Source organism: Bombus affinis, chromosome 10 (genome assembly GCF_024516045.1).
Source record: "Bombus affinis isolate iyBomAffi1 chromosome 10, iyBomAffi1.2, whole genome shotgun sequence".
NCBI classification, from domain to species: domain Eukaryota; kingdom Metazoa; phylum Arthropoda; class Insecta; order Hymenoptera; family Apidae; genus Bombus; species Bombus affinis.
This window is the reverse complement of record NC_066353.1, coordinates 8,176,407-8,196,715: the sequence shown is the minus strand read 5'-3', so window position 1 is coordinate 8,196,715 and position 20,309 is coordinate 8,176,407. Positions and strand designations below refer to the sequence as shown.

Here is a 20,309-nt window from a genome sequence, read left to right as displayed (position 1 = left end):
ACATATACATATGTGTATATGTAATGTACAATTACATATACCACATAAAAGATTAGGTGTCAATTTACAATAAAAACCAATAAATTACTAAGTTTGATTGTATTATATTGAAAAAATCACTTTTCGTGATATCGGCAAATCGTCATCGCTTGATCATTCTTGCGATAATTGACTTAATCATTTAAGCTATTCGTTTATAACATATAAACCATTAATATATGGTAATTAAACTATTAACTTATAAAATTTAAGCCATTAATTTATAACATTTAAACTATTACTTTATAACATTTAAGCTATTAATTTACAATATTTAATTGAAATTTCACGTCCTCCGAAATTCGGTTCGAGTGGCCCCATGGGGGTGAACCCTACTCGTTCAGTTGGGGCCTTGCCTTCCTAATTCTGTTTAGTGGTCCCTCCTTGGGTTCCACTTGTTCAGTTGGAATGTATTAAAAATTGCAGGCCGGTGCTATCGATCGTGACTCGTATAAGTTTCGAACGATGAAACAGGAATCGAGTGACGATCAATCCTTGGGCTTTCCGCTTAACTTTAGGTTTATCTCGTGCACGGGGGTACGTCGCGTAGGTTTATTAGTTCTTTCGAGAGATCGCAATCTCGTTTGTTCCAGGCACGCCGCGATTCATATTTTATTCTTTGATCGATCGCTATTTCTCTTTCGCTTCTCCCTACTTTGAAGGGAAATTTAGTTCAAGCATCTCGGAGTTTATAATTTTTCGATATTTTCAAAAGTTTAATGTCACGAAAATACTATGTTTAAAACAGTTTAGTACAACGACTCGTTTCTTGTTCCTTTCGCAAGACACGAAATTGTATATACAGTGTCAGTAAGTATATTTTCTTTCTTTCGTTTCAAGCTAGACTAATGTATCTTTGATACCGAGTCAGGCAGTAGGGCTACGAATTACTGCACGATGTTTGTACACATCGATGTAATCGTTGTGTAGGATGTAAATATTACGTGTATGCATGGTTTGTTTGTAATTGGGAAAGATTCGCGTAAGCGTGCGTAGAAGATTAATGTTTTTGTTGATGTTTACATTTTTTGTGTAAATCGTTAATCTGTAACAGTGTGTAATAGCTAACTGTGTACCTGCTTGTGGCCGGCTCGCGCGAGCCCCCCTTCCCCCACCACTTCGAAAGTTGCTCAGCGAAACTAAGTTACAAGGAATCATTCAGTCGTCTCGTTTCGTACCGATAACGTGGATCGTGTTGCGTCAGGTTTGTAACGTATTCTAACCTATTGGTGGCGTCGGTTCTTCATTACTATTATTACTCGTTATTATTATAATATCGCTTAATTAATACACATTTATCTACCGATTCATTGAACATTAAGATAATGAAATTAAGCGATTTTCTGAAAATTTTGTTTTAATTTCTCTGCGGTTGTTTATTTATTAAATGATATTGTTACCGATAGCTTCTATCGTAGATTTTCACAATAAAATTTGAGTTTGATTGTGTTTTCATGTAATTATTTTATACATTTATGTTGACTTATAGTTATTTTTTGTGCAGGTTACTGATCGATAGCAAGGATAATACAGAAGTAACAGCAATATCAATACTATGTGGACGCAACGACGATTGATGATCGATCAAATGAATTTTCGTGGAAATTTGGTAATGTTTAATTTATTTTAACTAAGACAGCTATGTATGAACGATTCTATCGTCTTTTTATTCGAGCATGGATAACATTTGATACACAATTTATATTTATTTTAAAATATATTTCATACATATTTCATAATAAATAACTTCTTAATTATTTGGAATACCAAGATGAAAGTAAAGACTGTTAAATAAATCATTGTTCTATTTCGAATATATGAAATCATTCTCTTATTTCAAACGAAATTTTAACAAATTATTTTATTGTTTCAATGTAATAGACGATATAGAATTCTTTATAATTTAACGATAGCTTCGTGTAGATAAAGTTTGAGACATAGAAATCTTAATAGCAGTAGCTTTAACTAATTTCAATAAGTATTGTAATATTCACTTATCGAATTCAAATTTTTTTGCTATATTATGTGAATTTGTTACAGTTAACGTCATATGCTTGCAACTTTGTAACTTATATTTTTTTCATAGAGATGGCGCGCAGTTAGGCTTCAATACTTCAAAGCAAGTCTTCGTGCGCGTTTCTGTAGTATTCTTTGAGTATATTTAGTTATGAATTTTTGAATTCTTGCAAATATTTTCGAATATTTATAACACCCGACTATAGTGTATTAGTGGAGTGTATATTTCGTATTCTAATAACTAACATTCACAGTATAATTCATCATATATATCATCTCATTCACGGTATCCATAAGCAGTTGTTCGATATCGAGAAATATCTTACAATTTTCAACTAATATTTTTCGTGCTTATTCCAATTTCTTAATAACCATCTCTTAAGTATAAAAAAATACCAGTATTTTCTAAATAAACGTTCGATAAGCAAAAGAAGCGAAATATCATTTCGATATTTTTCTTCCACCCCTCCCCCCCCCCTTAAACAGTTTTATTTTCGGAGAATATTTGTGACGGCGCGCAATGCGGTTTGTAGAGTCAGTGCTTGCGACGCAATAGTCTTTTTCAATATTTTCAAATCACGATAGTTTTGATTAAATTCAACCAAATAGTCACACATGAAAATAATAAAATTTTATCAATCAAATTCGCACGCGATAGTGGAGTTCTTGTTCACTGATCATAATTTAAATGGTAGCGGTAATGTGGTTTTTTATTTTTTATATATATATTTATTTTTTTGAATATTCGTTTTCGGTATTAGAGTCAGTGGCTCCCTCAAGAGGATAAAGCCTCTCCAGGAGCTCAAGAATGTAAATAGTTTTATATATTATATTTTAATTCATTGTATGTACTATATTTTATATTGAATTATTGTTAATTATAAAATAAAAATGATTAGTAATTTAGAAAGCTCTAAATGTCCTTTTTAATTGTAATAAAATCTTAAAGTCTTAACATTAAAGTACAATAAAACTGTCTGATATGCATAAAAAATTTTGTTCTCAAACTTTTATGTTAGAGTTTCAATTTACATACTTATTAGAAGTTAGTCTTTATTATTGCTAAAGTTCCATTTTTGTTATTATGTATTAACGATATTAATGATATTTTATGTTTTGTTATAGACATATCACAACTTCAACTTCTTTGTATTCTTTGGGAGTCTAACGGTGGCTCAAAAGCTAAGAGTGTAAGTAACTTTACATATCATACTTGAATTATGTCTATTCTGTATATTTTGCTTTAAATACTATCGATTAAGAAGTACAATCTGATTGAAGATTTCAAAGGTTAGGATCTTCTAAGGTTATTCTTCTATTAAAATAAAAAAAGTCAAAGATTTTAAATTTTCATATTAGAATTTCAGTTTTTACATTTATTGGAGTTTATTAGGATTTCAATCTTTATTATTACTGAAGTTACGAGTTTAATAAATTTTCATTTTTCATTATCTTCAACTTTTCAAATAATCAGCAATCACTCATCGTGTTTTAGTTTGTAACAGATTTTTCACAACCTCCATTTCCACCATTGGATTTTCAACAGTTGCTGCCTGATGTTAGTCTTCCTGATGATATTCTCTGGGTTAGTGCAGTATCGATGGTAACGTTCTCTGCGTCTCTGCTTCTCTTCTTCTAATGGTGAGTCGCATGCATTTCTGTACCTCCGGTTACTCAATCATGTCGTAGGATGAAAGGTCCGAATCTGCACGGGTGACTGGTTGTATTATATAGAAATTTTTGCGAGCATAGTGACCGCGGATATTTTATATACCCGTGAGTAGTAACATCTTTTTTCATACCTTTATTTATTAGTTCAGGATAGGTCTTTTTGCACATCGCGCTTATAATTAGTTTTTTAATAATTAGTTTAAACATATAAATTTGAGAATACATTCGTCGTACTTACAAATATGTATAATAGTATCCGGTATAAATATTTGTAAAAGGCAAATACTTAATCTTAAGCAACGAATTTTAGTATAAATAAGAGATATCAAAGCCATCTCATTTCGAACATTTTGTAGTGGAGAAATCGGATGCCCTCCGATTTCGTTGCTATGAACGATGTAATTATTACTCAATGATGATGACGATACATGCAATATACGATACAATAAATAATCTTCAATTTAATTTTCTCTTTTATGACGATATTAAGTCACATTCCTTTATTTGACTTCAGATATTATAAACTTCAGTAGAATTTAAAATATGAATTAAAATTCATTTTTCTCCGTACAAGCATGTATAAAATTTTATGTGCAAGAAGAAACTTCGCGGCAGGCAGATTTTTGAATCAAAGCAATAATTTTGAACACTGTTTCTGCATTTTCGAAAATGTGCTTTGACGAAGAGATTGCCTGAGATTATTTCTATTTTGGTAATACATTTAGAGTTAATTATTCAATTTCATCCAGTCTTAATCTTTTTCCAATTAATGCTAATTTTTTGATAATATTAAAATTTCAATAATTTTTTAAATTAATAAAGTAGAGTTATTATAATCTGAAACGAAGTAATGAAATATAATATCAAAGAACATTAGTCCGTTAAATACAAATTAAACAAGCTAACCATCTTTTTAGATCAGGATTTTCAGATTTAATCCTTTCCGTGTCCATTGTCAGGATCTCATTCACGTGCCCAGGTGTTACTTGAATGGGAAAAAGACATTCGGCACGATGACTATAATTAATGCAAAAATTTCTCAGCGACTGACGATGTGTTAGTGTATCGTGCACGACGTACTTCCACATTGTGTGTGTATGTGGTTAGGCTGCGGAATTGCGTCGTTTTTCTTATTCGCTACAACTTAAGGTATTAATAATGTTAAGACATATATTAATTCAACTTACGTATCAATGCAATCTCAATTCGTGGTAATTTCATCTACACGATTAAGTGTAAGCACGTAGTTAATATTGCTGTAAATTACAGTCATAATTCCAATTTACCTACATTTATTTTAACGATATAATTTCTTTAGACGTGTTTTATCACGCTTTGCGCAATGGTCACTAGCCTTCGTCAGTCGATTTCAGGAAAATGGTACGTAAATTAGAGTGTGCATGTTGTATGTCAAGCTCGGGTGTCGGAGGCGTCCCGGGACGTTCTCTCTAGTGTAGGCTTTTGCGCCCGGGTATTATGTGTGAGAATCGTGGAGCGAGTGTGTTGGTGTGCTCGTTTTGCCATTTTTTAAATATAGGGTTAGGTAGGGTAGGTAGAATACTTCCCGGTGTGTCTGTTAATTATAAGTAGGTAGGGCCGGGCAGGTTGGCACAATCTCTGGTCGGGTAGGCGCGTTTTCGAGTGACCAACCTGTTTCTGGAAATCTAATTTGAAAAATCGACGGTGAGACTGGTACGAGCAGAGCATGCTCTCGTCTCTGGTTTTGCCTATCGATTTTTCGAATTTCGCGATCGCGGACGCGAGTAGGCTCGAAACGAACGTTTATCGCTCGAGCATGCACATACGAATGGGCAACGATCATTGCTATGATCGTTGGACAGTCTATGTGCACTTGAATCAGCTTCTGCGGTTTATATTTTTATTTTAACTTTATAAGTTTTTTTTTGTTTACGATTAGAAAGACTCGAGCTTAGATTTAAGTTTCAGCGGGCATTGCGCCCAAAGAAAGAAGAGGCTATAAGCCGAAGAGGCCCGGCAAACTGCCACTCAAAAGGGCAACTACTAATGACTCCCCATCCTCTGGATGATTCAGAGCATGGGAAGTCATTCTTGTTACTACTTTGTCACTATGCTCGCTTTTAGTATTTGTAGTAGTAGTAGTAGTAGTAGTAATTATTCTTTATAGCCGATGTATATATCGGTCCATCATCACACATTGGACATGCCGCGGTTTTTCTTGTTAGTGTCGCGAGAGATTAATTACGGGTTGAATTAGAGTTGCGAAATAATATCGCGGCTTTTAGTAGTGTCGCGAGAAGATAATTACGGTCTGAATTAGAGTTGCGATGAAATGATAATTGTGTTTGCTTTAGAGTTGCGAATTATGGTATCGCGATTGTCTTTTGCAATTTTTATTATGAATTTTTAGAACTTCTTGAGTATTATACGTATCAGAATTTATCTATTGTTTAAAATTAGATTATTAAAATTGCGATCATCGTTCATCTGTAACAGAAATTGTGTAGCAAAAATTGTGTAGCAAAAAATGATTTATGTGCATATCTTTCTTTATGCGCATATAAAATACGAAGCAAGTGATTTTATAATAGTCGGTTCTTTTCTCATCTTAGTATTCAAATCAAATTTTCAATTTGTAATTCAGTTCAAATTCAATTACTTAAAATTCTTGCTTTCAATTTTCCTATTTTTGACTAATAAGATACAAATGATTTTCTATTTCTGCTAAAATTTAATCAAGAGTAATTTGATCTATAATTGACCATTATTAACAGTTTACTTTTCATGTATAAAATGTTCTTGTTTTAAAGATGCCTGTTTCTTTCATATACCAAATCCAGTAAATGAGTTTGTTTCAGATTTATCAATTTACAGAAAATAAATTTCGGTTACATATTTGAATATTTCATAGCATCCTAAATATGTATGCTAAAGGCTCAAAAGAATGAGAGAAATAAAGAATGAGAATAAAAGAAAGGAGTTAAATGTTACAAAATAACGTTTGAGCCTTACCAATCAGAAAGTAATTCTACATATTTATAGAATTTTACTAATCTTTTGCAGATTGAATTTGTTTCAGGATTTTTTGTGACATCAAACGAAGAGGACTCATACTCCATACAATATCCCTTCCCTTTCCCTTTATTACATTTAGGTTATTACGTAGATAGAGTAACCAGATATTTAGATTTTTATATAGGTGTGATTTATGGTTAGGTGGACTATTTTGAGGTTGTAATCTAAGTAAGTAGGTAAGGTGTAGGTAGGTTGATATAGTAGTATGAAGTATGGCATCGTAGTAAAAGCATGGCATGATAGTAAAAGTATGGCATAGTAATAAAAACGTGGCATCGCAGTAAAAGCATGGCATTATAGAATGTATATATTATGTAGTAATTAATTCTACGATATATGGCACATATTTCATTTTATTCTCTGGTCCTTTTTATTCCACTCTTTATCGTAATTAATTATTATAATTCTTAATCATAATCAATTAGTTTTCACTTTCACGACAATAAAAGTCGAAAATTTAGATTTCAGGTTTTCGTGAATCCTAGTCAGGTTTCTAGTTTTCGTATCGGTTTTTCTTCTTAAGATCCTTTTTGCTGTTCATTTCGAACATTGTGCAAACGTACACCAAAAGGAGTATTTATTTGACGATGAATACATTTTAGATTTTTTTGCGTAAAAGGAGGGTAGATGGGTCGCGGATAGGGAGGGTCCCCACTCGCAGCATCTCCTCGCGGTGAGATCCGGGCAATTAGTATTATTTGATATGTAATTACTAATTGTATCACTATACAGCAAAGGAATTAACTGTATGACTGGTATAATTATTAATTATATGGCGAATAATATTGAGCTAATTGGCTGCGATCCTGATTAGGTATTCGTATCAATCCATCTATGTAAATCTTTTATGAGTATTGATAATAGGCTTTTTTTATTTATCAATTATATTCATTATTTAATTGAATTATTGAATTGATTTTGAATTTTATTTATGAATGGAAGCAAAGGATTAGCGGAAACATTAATCCTCCCGCTCGGAAATTTTATAGAGCTGTTTCCGATACGCTCTTATGGATTTACATAAGTAAGCAGGTTTAATGTTAATCTACCATTTCTTTTGCAAAACTTCATGTCGTTTATGTTTTTGGATATTACGGTCTTCTTCTCTACGACTTGGAGGTAAGCTGCCGCCCATGTGTCGTTCGGTTTAAGGATCACTGTGCGCCCTGTTGCTTAGGTCGACCTCCTTTCGTTCATGTACGAAGGTTTGCTAGCGTGCAAGATATTGTGACCGATTTTTAATTGTTAATAACTATAAATAAAAAAACGCACTCTTTTTATTCCTGATTTTGGTCTCATTTCGGCTTCAAGAATCACCCCGTACATTTTCTGACACCTGTAGCCGAACACCCTGTATACTGTTTAGATTGTCACAACGTAGAAATGATGTTCGAATGAATGGAAATGAGGCAAGAAAGTAGGACTGAATAAATATGAAATTTTCGAAAAATTACCATCGCACGAAGAGCAACGAGCGAGATGTTATTATAATTATGAACTCTTTGATTTATTGCTAATTGATAATTGCGCTTGCGTGTTCAAGCACTACATTCATTATTATACTTGCGATAACGTGTGTAACATGAGGAAGTTATTGACACGAATCTGCATAATTTCTTAATACATATTTAGTAAGTTTTCTTACTACGTATAATAGAATGTATTTGGGGCTGCCAAGTTTACTAAAAACACGAAAATTGTCAAAAATGTTGAGTAATCCTAAATCGATGGTCAAGAGGCTGTAACTAACTTTGCGCTACGCTTCGTGATCCTTATCGCTAGATTGCCGAGTGATATGATCTCCAATTCCAAAAAGTACAAAGATCTTTATCAAGCAAAAACACTAATTCATTGTCCAAATAAATCTTACAAATCGTAACTCTACAGAACTCTTCCATACTATTTATGACATACTATGAATCGTTACAAGATTCATCGCATCCTCCATTTTCATGTGTTGTACATCACTCGATCGAGTACACGATGCCGCGGCATCTTTCACGAGGTGATTTCTCTCTTGCATATCTGTTATCGACTTTGACAAAGAACAATTTACTTACAGACTATGAAACGGACTATGGAAACCGTCGGCGCTCGCGCAAGCGTTAGTTATTAATTGATCGACGAGCAAGGAAGAGATTTAACAGCGAGTCGATAGTACATACGAATCGAATGTGAATCGAAATGGAATCCGACAAGGCTCTGTAAGGGAATTCTCAAAATCGTTCAGAGTGCTACATGGAATCTCACATAATTGCGGCGCCAGGATAATCCATTTGAGATGAAAACCGATAATTCGGCATGTAATGTAAAACTACTTGTATACGAACACAATCTGTGATTAATAATTTGAAGGCGACATAGACTGAACGAATGTGACCTCTCTTGCAAATGCATTTGTGTCTCTGGCTATGACTTCTCCACGATTCATGGAGTTTCTTCATTGAATATCGTCGATTATGTCGAATTCTTCGCCGATATCGAAATGCACGTTCAAACAGGCTTGATCGATTGTTCAGTTAATACACATTGTTTCAATCAAGTTCGATTTAGTTTGCTTTGTGTGTTTGTTTCATCGTTGACTTTTGAAGCGAGTGACGTTCATCATACTCTGTGAACGAGGTAGATCAACGGGGTTTCGGTTTGGTACGAAGTGCGTGTAAATAATTTAGTGTATTTGTGATATGCGATAGTATTCAGTTGGCTTATTTGATATTTAGAGAACAAATTTTTGAAATTACTATATGTACAGGGATGCAATGAATTTTTAGAAAAACAGTCAAGAGTAAAAATTGTCAGTACTAACATCTCTCGAAAATAGGTAAATTGCTATTAAAATTCCGAATGGACAAGATAATCAATAAGATATTCAACGAGGATAATATTACGCAAGTGGTTGCAATTTTTTTATTGAAAAGTAGATATATTTCAGATGTTTTAAGAAATAAATTATTGACAAAATATTTATAATGTAAGATTTTCTGTGTAAATATTTACTGCCCGACTATTTATCCAAATCGCCAGATTTAACGCTGCAATTTCAATACACATGACTTAAATTGTGATGAGATATTTCGAATTCTGTTAATTTTTATTTCCATTAATACGAAACAATCGATTTCAAGAGTTTATTTTGAAATACATATAGAGTTTTTTTTTATTTTTACTACAAATTGCGAGCTTTTAAATCACATTTCATTATTTTAGTGAACAGCAAAATGGTTTAATCCTATAATAAGAAAATTAACGAGATAACATAGTAATTGCTATTGTATGTAGCAATAAAAATAATCAGACAACATAAAACACTCTCTTTTGCAGAAAGTTGCCATTAAAATTAATTGCAAGATGAACAGAAACAAAGACCTCGCCAATAATTACTATGTTACGGATTAAATTTGGTGGAAATGAACGAATTAATTAATATTTGAAGATACTATGGCCCCATGAATTTGATAGATTTCTCAAATATGAATTCAATTTTTCTTAACCTTGCTATGACAAGACACGTTTAATAAAACTGTCTTGTAGATACTCTTTGTAGGTAAAGATTTTAAATGCATTTGTTAATGATATGTGAAATACACGTTATTATCGATCACTGTCGTCGAGGCGTGCTGTTTCTGATTTGAAAATGTATTAGGTTCTCGGAGATTCCGTGTAGATTTCCGCAACCATGGCAAACGTCTGACGCGTACATATACCGAACGACAATAACATACAGCTTGCTATTCGAATCAAAATTGCGGAACTCTCATACGCCACTTACACGCGCGCAACCTATTCGTAAATGTGCTTTGTAAATTCGATTCGCGAGAGCGTCGACGTTCCTGTCAAATTGATTTTCATTGTTCCGAGAAATCCGCATGACTTTCGTGCACCGTGCAAACATTTGCGCCTCCGAGGAATCCATAGTCTTCATATGCTTCTTAACTGATCGAAGGTAACCAGAAATGGAACTTGACGAAGAAACAATTTTTTAGTAACTCAACGATAGGATACCTTATATCGAATTTGTAGCGTATTTTAAAATTAAAAGATCAATAAAAAAATACAAGCATTCAGAGGTTGTTTGACGTCAAATTTATATTCGTACTTTAATTTAAATTGAAACTTAATATTTTACACCTATCGTTAAATTCTGTTGATTTCATTAGCCCGATTCGATTTACACTTTACCGCATCGTTGCTTTCGCAGGAATATTATTACTAATGAAACATACGAATATATTTTGCCACACGAAATGAGGCGAACGCTAAATCGGGACCGTTTTATTAAAATCGAATGTCGAATAAGCATATTGTAATGAAGCAGAAATTTATACTTGCATTTAGCGTTTTTAATATCTATCGATGCGTTGTCTGTACATTTTGCCGTGTAAAGCCTACCATTCGAATGCTTTCAAATTTCACGATTTCGCCAGTTTCTATGAATGTTTTACCCTTCGATCGGTTTTGCAAAAGCCATTGCGGTCGTCGCCTATTATTCCCCAGCTAGTTCATTTGTTGCGCGAAACAACTTCGTTCTCAGCCGACAAATATTCGAAAGTTGATATCGATGTGGTACTGATAAAGCTGCTATCGCAAAAATTCGTCGACCGAATCCAATTTAGATCGCAGTCAAATCGTTTTGCAAGGAATCTTCCATGTATACCTCGTGTAAAATATTGCTTGTCGAACTTGTATCGGAATTGCTAAAACGATTACGCCTATCTCGCATATCACGTTTGTTTCCAACGGTTAAGTATTTTTTTGTTTTTTGTTTTTTTTTTTTCAACGTCAGAATAAAGAAACATTCGTTCAGAATATAGATAAGAGGTATCAAATTAATTTTGTCTGTGCTTGACGTGAACTTTAGTAAAATTGATTTTACGTGAGTTTATCTAGATTTGTATGTTTTATGCGCTGCTTTCGGTTGCAATTCAGAGATACATGAATATATCCTTCTATGATTCATTGTAAGCGTGGAATGTATTTTCTAATCAAATAGTCAATTACTATACATGTATACGATTACCAAAATACCTTACCGTAAATAAGAGTTTTGACATTTGTATCGTAAAAAAATATTAATCGGTCGATCAAAGTCAAAAATTGAGGATGTAGGATACTCCTGTAACTCACTGTACCATGGACGTATATGTTTCTTTCGAAGATCTCCTCAATTGAAATTATTTCATGTAACCACTTTAACCTAAATTTCAACCGTCGTTGTATCAACATTTATTTTCTAACGAAGGAAATGTGACAGACTCAGCCGAAATACTTTTTCTTTCCAAATTCCGACGTTCGATCCTCGTAGACTTCCTCTTTTTACTCTGGTAATAACCAGTGTTTCTCATGCGCGCACGTTGAAACGCTCTTGATCTTCAAAGCTAGGGACAACCCTTTTACACGTAGACGAAGTAAGCCGGCATCGTGAAGTGGATGAGGTTGCAATATTCAGATGCCGTTAGGGTGGATTTTCTCATCCAAGGCGAATGCCTCGACTTAAAGCAGCCAAGATCAACGTGGAATACTTGGCCACGCTGCACTGACATCAAGGAATAACTGGCTTTGCGATTGTCATCCTTAAGTATCCAACCACCAGGGGACATAATTAAGAGAACACTCTGCCGAAGTTCTTGGTTGCATTGGTTTAAGCTCAAATAAAATTCGGCTTTGGTGACGATACGGGCGGTTTGTTCTTCTTCCTTCTTTTTCGTACAGGCACAGATCTGTAAATACCTTAATTACACGTAAGACACACTTTTTACCAGTAAAAAAGCTGCGAGTAGGACTCTATCACTGTGGAAATGTAATAAAGATGGGAAACAGAGTGAAAGGAGAAAAGTAGAAAGCCGAATAAAGTGTGTTTCGATATATCGATCAGGTGTTCCAGTGTTGAAGTATATTGCAGACATGTGAGTGCAATAAACTTGGTATTTGTGTCATTTAGAAGCAAAATATGTCCACTACGTCCACCATGAAAAGGAGGAATAAAAATAAAAACATATTTAAAACAAAGGAAATTATTTTTACTGAAGATGAAATATTAAATAAAGGAAGATACGAAGATGTAAAAATATTATAGGAAATTGTAACATGAAGTTGAGACTTTTAGGAAGATGAATTTCAGCCATACATAATTTTGTATAATATTATTGTTTCATTTTTCATAATGCTGTACAATTTCCAGTTTCTTCTACAATTTCATCTGTGCATGTTTTAATTTTCGGAAAAATCATCGGACAAAAATTTGAAGAATACGTATTAAAGATATATTAAAGCTTTCATGTAAAAATCATTTTTTAGGCTGAATATAAACATAAAGAATATTTTGCTCCTTCTTGAAAGAAGAAAGAATATTTAAAATTTTCATAAGAATCGTATTGTCATCGTAATAAAAATACGAAATTCGTTAAACGACGGGAGTCATAGATTGGTAGAATAGCGTGGAAGATCGCGACGCGCCATCATCAATCTCCATCCCCTCGGCGACCTTATCACGCCGGACCAATATTTCACGAGTTACAAGCGTAAATCTTTCCCGATCGGACAATCATCGAGAAAAAAGGAGCCGACTCGACGGAACGGATACTTTGATCTAAGGCGATATTTCGACCAACTGATCGCTAGCGTGCACACGCGTAAATATTTCCATAATTGGTCGCAGCCCATCGGTCAGGACGGGCCAGGGTCAAGCGACGATGCTTTCTTCCCCGAATCACGGACAGGGTTCGTGACGCAGCAGCATCGCCTAATCTCCATCTCCAATCGCATACGTTGGGTCCAGTGACGCGGTCGGTTCAACGTTGTTAACGACACACGCGAAGTGCATGACCGAAGCGTACAGCCACGGTACGGCACAGTACGGCACGGCATGGGTGGTGATGGTGCGCTCGCGCATCCTGCAAGGTTGAGGGGTGACGGCGACGCGACGCGACGCGACGCGATGGTCGCGGCGTCTGAGCGGAAGGGAGGGAAAGCACAGGTGGGGGGTGGTCACTGGAACGAAAGAGACGAAAGACGAGCGAGAGACGAAGGATAGTGGTGGGGAAGTCGAACGTCGGTGGAGTATGTGTGGTAGGGGAAAAGCGAGAGAGAGAGTAGGGAGTTCGCACGCCGACCGGAACGGCCCCACCGAGTTTTATCCAACGATCCGGGAGGCTCGTCGAGGTAGTGGTCCGCGCCCCACAGCCGCGACAGCTCGAAACGCGTGTCGTTGTGCTGCGTCCGTTTCTCTGTCTCTTGGTAACGTATCTCCTCTCTGAAAGGGAAGCATTGACAGGAAAGTCGCGCGTCGAGGCTCGAAATTCGTGTGGTGCTCGGTGTCGTCGTTACACCGGGACCGATATTCGTGTTTTATTCAAAAGCCGAACAACATTGGGGGTCGGGGTGGTGAATTCTCTTTGCTTTCCGGCGGAGAGAAGAGCGCGCGATTCGGATTGCGAACAGAGAACGAGACGTTCGTTCTGTATCCGCGAGGTGGTGGGCAATGATAACAGGAGGCAACGTTCGGGAGGGGGAGACCTCTGCTGACAGTGTCATCGTTGCAGGATTCTGAGTTACTGGAAAAAAGATTTCGAGGAATTATCGTCGATTAACGTCGTATACCGGTGCGTGCGGTGAGCTCGTGCCAGGAGCTAAAAACACAGAGTTTCGTCGAACCTGAAAAATTCGAGATAGACAGTGAATCGGATCGTGTTAGTAATATACGTGTTTCGTGGTACGTTTTTCGCTCGATTCGAGAATTTATACGGCGGGGACTCGCAGGAGGCTGTTCGGCGATACCCAGCAACGTTCGCAGGTGCCAGGACATTCGGGGGTGGTGCCGGTTACGCGCTTCTGTTCTCGACTCGTACGCGACACGATCACGAGCGTTCTGGGGGAAGAGACGCCTTCGACATTCGCACCTGGACATTCGCGTACGTATTTTACAACACACCTGGCTCTCGTACTACCTAGTGCGGCGGTGCCGTGCTATGGCCTCTCTCCTTAGGTTCTCTCCTACACCCCCAAACAGGTTATTGATTTTGCCGAAGTAAGGAGGTACGGATGTAGCCCGTACGCCCTGCGGCCTGCGACCTGCTCATTTTTCCACCCCTTCTCTCTCTCTCCCCCCCCTCTCTTTTTCTCTCACTCCCTCTCTCTTCTTGCTTTTCGATCTCTTTTTCTCGCGTGCTTGTCCTTGGTGCTTGCCACCCTCTAACGGCAGGTGAACTCTTACTGCGATCTTTTGACACACTTTGACGAATGCCATCGCGTTATTAAATATGTCTGGCATCTCGAATAGAAGCTTTCTCCGAAATTTTTTTACCAGAAAGAGAGATATATTGCTTTTTGAAGGGTGCTTTTTCCGAGTCATTTTCTAGTTCTTCATTCGCGAGTGGACAAAATTACAAATTAAGGATTCTTTCTTATAATATTACATGATCGTGAGAAACGATCACGGTCGAAAAAACAAGACGTGAGTTCGATCGAGAAACGTGATGTTTACTAGACTGATAACGTACTTTGGTTCCGGAAACAGCCGGTGTCGATTCCCTGAAGCCAGGCTAAAGCGGTTGTGTCGTATAGTGCACCGTGTCACTGAACTGTTGGAGCAGACTGTTGCAGTGCTAGCGTGACTATACACGAGACAACACGGCTACGAAGAGATCCCGACTGACAGCGCGGATCGATCGCCGGCGAACTTTTCACTACGAGACTTTGCGGTTCTTTCGTAAAACCAGCGCCTCGTAGTAAATCAATAGAAGCCACGTGAAGTCAGGACCGGAGATCGCGCTGTCGCCCTTACACACACACACACATGTACACACATTTTTCTCTTACATACACACACACAGTTCTCTCTGTTTCTCTTTCTCTAACTATCTCCTATAACTATCTCGTTTTCATCCCGTCCATCCCCTTCTTGCTGTTCCATCGAACGATTCGCGCGTTTCCTAAGTTTCGTCGAAGCAGCCGGATCGATATGAAGAGAACGCGGTTCGCGTATACTATATTCGTCTTGCCGAGCGGGAAGACGGAATTAAATAATTAGCGGTGATCGTTCTGATAACTTCGCTCGTTAAATCACGCTGCGTACAAAGCTACTCAGTATGCGTGGGTCGTCGTGGAAACGTCAGCCATCTGTTCCACACGCGGACGAGCTCGTCAATTATGTAAGATTTCCCGAATTTCAGCTTATCGATCGACCGTAACCGGGACGTATCTACTTAATTTTTCAGCGATTCGCGTCGTTCGAAATCGTATTTCAATCCGGTTCGTTGAACGCTTCCAGTATCGAATTCTCGCTTCTATTTCGAGGTGACATCCACCCCACTCGAATGAAAATTTTGTTCATCTTCGGCGAGTGCCAACACCGCGATTCCATCATGTCGATAAACTTTTTCGTCGTGTACGATTTTTCGATGTCGCGTGAAACGCTCGCACAGTCAAATCACGTTCACGATGTAAATTTCGGAAACGAAAAATACGTGGATTATTGGCATAGTATATTACCAAAGGCCAATATTAGCGGTGCAGGGAATGAGAAGAATTTAGGAAAACGTTCGATCGACTCTGGACAAATTTCTCGGACGAGCTGAGCATCTTTGATCGAAATAGGGCCAACTCGTAGGCGTGTCCAACCTGGTCTGTTGAACCGAGAAATATAACTGTTTCCACCACCAGTTGTATCAAGTTCTATCGCGTTACATTTTTCTCACACGACCGACGCGCTATTAGGGAAAATTGTATCGTGTTCATCTTAACTAATGAAAAGAGGAGAAACGGAAAGCGCGATAGATCGTTAAGATTAGATCGAATCTTACGAGCGGTCATGAATTATTGAGTCGTCACATGTCTGCGATCCCTATCGTCGCTGTATTATGAATTGCTACCGTTGGTATAATAATAGCGTTTATACTTTGAAACGAATATTGATCCAATAACGCGAGAAATTTTTTGGTTTGCTAAGAATTGGAAAGCTCTTAATAAATTGCATTATCGAAGTATTACATTTGACTAATGATACTTAAACTGCGGTTTATACGTTTACAAAGAGTTTAGGTAACGAAACAAAATAAAATACAAATTAAAATGCTTGTTACGGTATTTAGCGAGCGAGAGGCAAATTTCCATTCAGATTTCATTTCTTCAACTATATTCATAACAATATGAATTTTCATAAGCATCTGCGGTTTAATGGCTATTATCATTTGAATATGTAGAAATCCAGATGATTTCTATTAAGTTGTAGATAGTTCGATAATTTGTAGATCGACATCCACGTTCTTAATCGAGAGAAGCGATCGATGATATTTCCTTCTCATAAAAAATTATCATCAAACGATATCTCTAATTAACTAGGATTAAAATTTACCGACAGTGTTAATGAGTTCTTGAAGTTTGAAGTCGTAAAAGCAACGCTTGAATAAAATAAAACAACAGGCCACGCTTTCACGGTAGCAGATGGCAAAATACGGCCAATGACCAAGCCGTGCAACGTGCGGCAATCCGTGGAAGCCCGCCAGTCCCGAAATACGTCGGAAGTAACGGCCATGGAAGGACGTTTTCTGAACGGTTCGTAACTCGTGGTTCCGGCTTCTGTGCGCTAAAATTCTAACAAGTAGACAAAAAAATGCTACGACAAAAAATCCGACTGCATTCCAATTTTCGTACGATGTCAAACTCTTCAGAATAAAGTAAAAATCATATATCGTAAACCTTAATTCAAGCTCCGAATTTATCGTTTGGAAATTACAATAAACCGGAAAAAATGTATCGAATCTCGCAGTTTCATCCAACCGTAAAGTTAAAAAACAACAAGCGTTGTAACTTACAATTAGCGTAAAGATTAGCATACAACAAAGATTTGATAGAATGTATATAAGATTACGTAGTGTCAAATTTCGTCAAACCCTAAAATATTTTATTTTCAAACAACGTATGGAAATACGACAAATCTTGGAATTGGCGAGACTTATCGCAAATCGAACGTAAAATCGTTGCTGTTCAAATTACGTGTAGTTTTTTTCAGGCCTGAGACCAAGTCTCGTGGAAATGAGTTCTCTATTTGACACTGGCGTGGTACAGTCTCTTTGGATACGGCCGTGTATGTGCACGCGCGCGCACGCGCCAACAGCCGCGTGGAATGTTCGCCTACCCCGAATAGCCTTTCTCTCTCTCTTTCTCTTCCCTTTCGCTGTTCAACCGCCCTCCGGTTAAAGAGTCTTTAACGTTTACGTGCGGCCAGTTTTCTAAGGCAACTCACTCGGGTCGAAGTTCATCGGGTGTCGTGCACGCTTAACCAGGAATCGCGATCGTGTCAACAACAAAAATTCTAGGTGGGTGTAAAACTTCTTTAATCGTAGAAAGTTCGAATGCGAGCCTGATAAGGTAGAGTTAACGTGAACAGCCCTTCGAGATATCGTCGGACCAACGATTTCGCGTCACTGTTGGAACGATGTAGTTTAGGTCGAGTGAAAAACGCTCGGTTGTATTGTGTTTCTGTTTTGTGTGTGCCTTCGAAGAACTGAAAACGATTGCTTCGACAATTGATTCGATTGACAGTGTGCCACTTCGAGTGAACTAAAACGAAGTTTTCTTGGAAGAAAGATGCTCGTGACCTGTGAACTAACGTTGTTTCCGTGCTGCAAGATGTACTGATATTTCTAGATATTTGCAGATAATTTTGTACATCTTAATCGGTGAAATTTTGATTAGAGTAGGTGTGCCTTAACTATCACTGATTTTATCGTTGAATTTCTTGTTAACATAGTAACGAAAGAAGGTGGATGGAGATATTGTATAAAAGATGATTTTATGTTACGATTATAAAAAGCGAAGCATAGTAATAATACAGTGATTAAAAATGTTCATACCAATCTTTGTCTCATCGTATTACATCGTTAAAGGTCGCTTCGGTGACTAACGTAAATCAATCCTGATTCCAAGTTTCCAAAGATAGAGACGAATAGAAACCACCTCAAATTCCAATATACAACAGTGTCGATACTAATTTCCTCGAGTAAGCGTATCGTACCCAAGAGAGTTTCACTGTTAGATTAGTTCGTTCTACTTCACGAGATCATCGTATAAAGTTGTATCTAGTCCTCGAAAACAAAATATTCTATCTTCCTACGAAATATTTTATCCAGGTTGAAGGGATCTTAGGGATTTGAATACCACGAAACAGGGAATCTTGGTATCAGACATCAAAGGTGGCGTGATACCGCCATTTCGCAGCGTCTCGTCAGAGAGCGACGCGAATCCCTCGAAATACGGAGGTGAAATTTACTTTCTTACCCCTCTCCCGAGGGAAGTTCAAGTTCTTCGCGAGGGTGACTGCCATGGCGCAGCTTGTCTGCGCAACCATGGAGCAACGAGCATGAGATGGTGATGGTGTAGAACAATGATTTCACGGTGATTTCATAAAAGATTTACCGTCCCTCTGGCATTTGCTCGTGTCGTCATCAACGGCTCTGGTTATCTATGTTGTCCACATTGTGCACAGAGTACGCCAGGAATCAGGAACGAAATTTACATTTAGCTCAACGAACGTTCTTCTCCCTAGCGTTCCATCCTATCTGTCTTGTCGCCTCGTAAACGAGCCATGGAGGACCGTTTCAGAGACATCGCGTCTGGTTGCACCACGGGGAGGAACCTAGGTATCACCCTCTACCGTCTTAGAATCATCACGCGAACTTTGTGTAGCGTTACCGGGAATGGGCGTTCCTCTATGCCCTCGATCTAGCGCTTCGCGCCTTGGACTTCTCTAATTACAGTTCATTGTTGTTTGCGCACGTACACAACTCGAACTTTGCCTTTTGCATTCAGTCACATTCGCTTCCTACTTTGCGAAAGATGCTTTTCGTGTTTCTTTAACGATAGACTCTGTTTTCGTATTGCGTTAATCGGAGCAGTAAAACGAACGAGTTCCTTTTGTGTTTATCGCATTCTACTCTCAAGCAGAAAACTGCGATCGAAAGATTATTAGCATGTAAATGTAGAAAATCGTGGTGAGAATACGTAATATTATGGATAAAAGAATAATTCACAAATTACGAATAGTTAGAAGATTTTATACCGCAAATCTCGCGTAATAAAACATTTTATTCTGATACGTTGTGAATAAAAACGATAATGAACGTGCGTATGCCGTAGAATGCATAAACCTGAATATTTGCAATTCATGCCGGTTATTGTATTTAATATATAATGTTCCAGTCTGGTGCTTACGAACAAATGTAGAAGATTTTCCTTTATGATTTAATATAATACCAATAAAGTGATCATGATATTTCACGGTCTAATCTTTCGTATGAATTTTTATGTGCCGCTTGTACGGAAATGATTTCAGTATTTTCTCCAACGTAGCGTCACAATGAGAAATTCTTTAACACTAAACCTACCAGTGCCGATCAAATTGACCGCTTTCAAACCTCTACATAAATTCAACCACATTTAAACGTTATCATATCGCTTCATAATTTCTGGCTTTTCCTAAAACGTGCATACAATATGTTTTTCGGTATTTACTTTTAGTTTGCTTTTTTTTTCTA

General features: G+C 37.1%; 1 protein-coding gene and 1 long non-coding RNA gene across 4 annotated transcripts in view; both read left to right on the top strand.

The window, feature by feature from the left end:
* Positions 1-1,195: 1,195 nt before the first annotated feature.
* On the top strand, positions 1,196-3,862 carry LOC126921190 (uncharacterized). The gene is made up of 4 exons (XR_007712258.1): positions 1,196-1,243; positions 1,544-1,648; positions 3,181-3,245; positions 3,561-3,862. It is a non-coding gene; the product is annotated as an uncharacterized LOC126921190 (long non-coding RNA).
* Positions 3,863-13,880: 10,018 nt separating this feature from the next.
* LOC126921158 (neural-cadherin-like) overlaps positions 13,881-20,309 on the top strand; it is an 88,427-nt gene continuing 81,998 nt past the window's right edge. For 2 of the 3 annotated variants that reach the window (XM_050732445.1, XM_050732446.1), the window contains exon 1: positions 13,884-14,687. The gene's annotated coding sequence lies outside the window, so the exon portion shown is untranslated. Of the gene's footprint in view, positions 14,688-20,309 lie in introns of all 3 variants that reach the window. The other variant, XR_007712247.1, reaches the window with a different exon arrangement.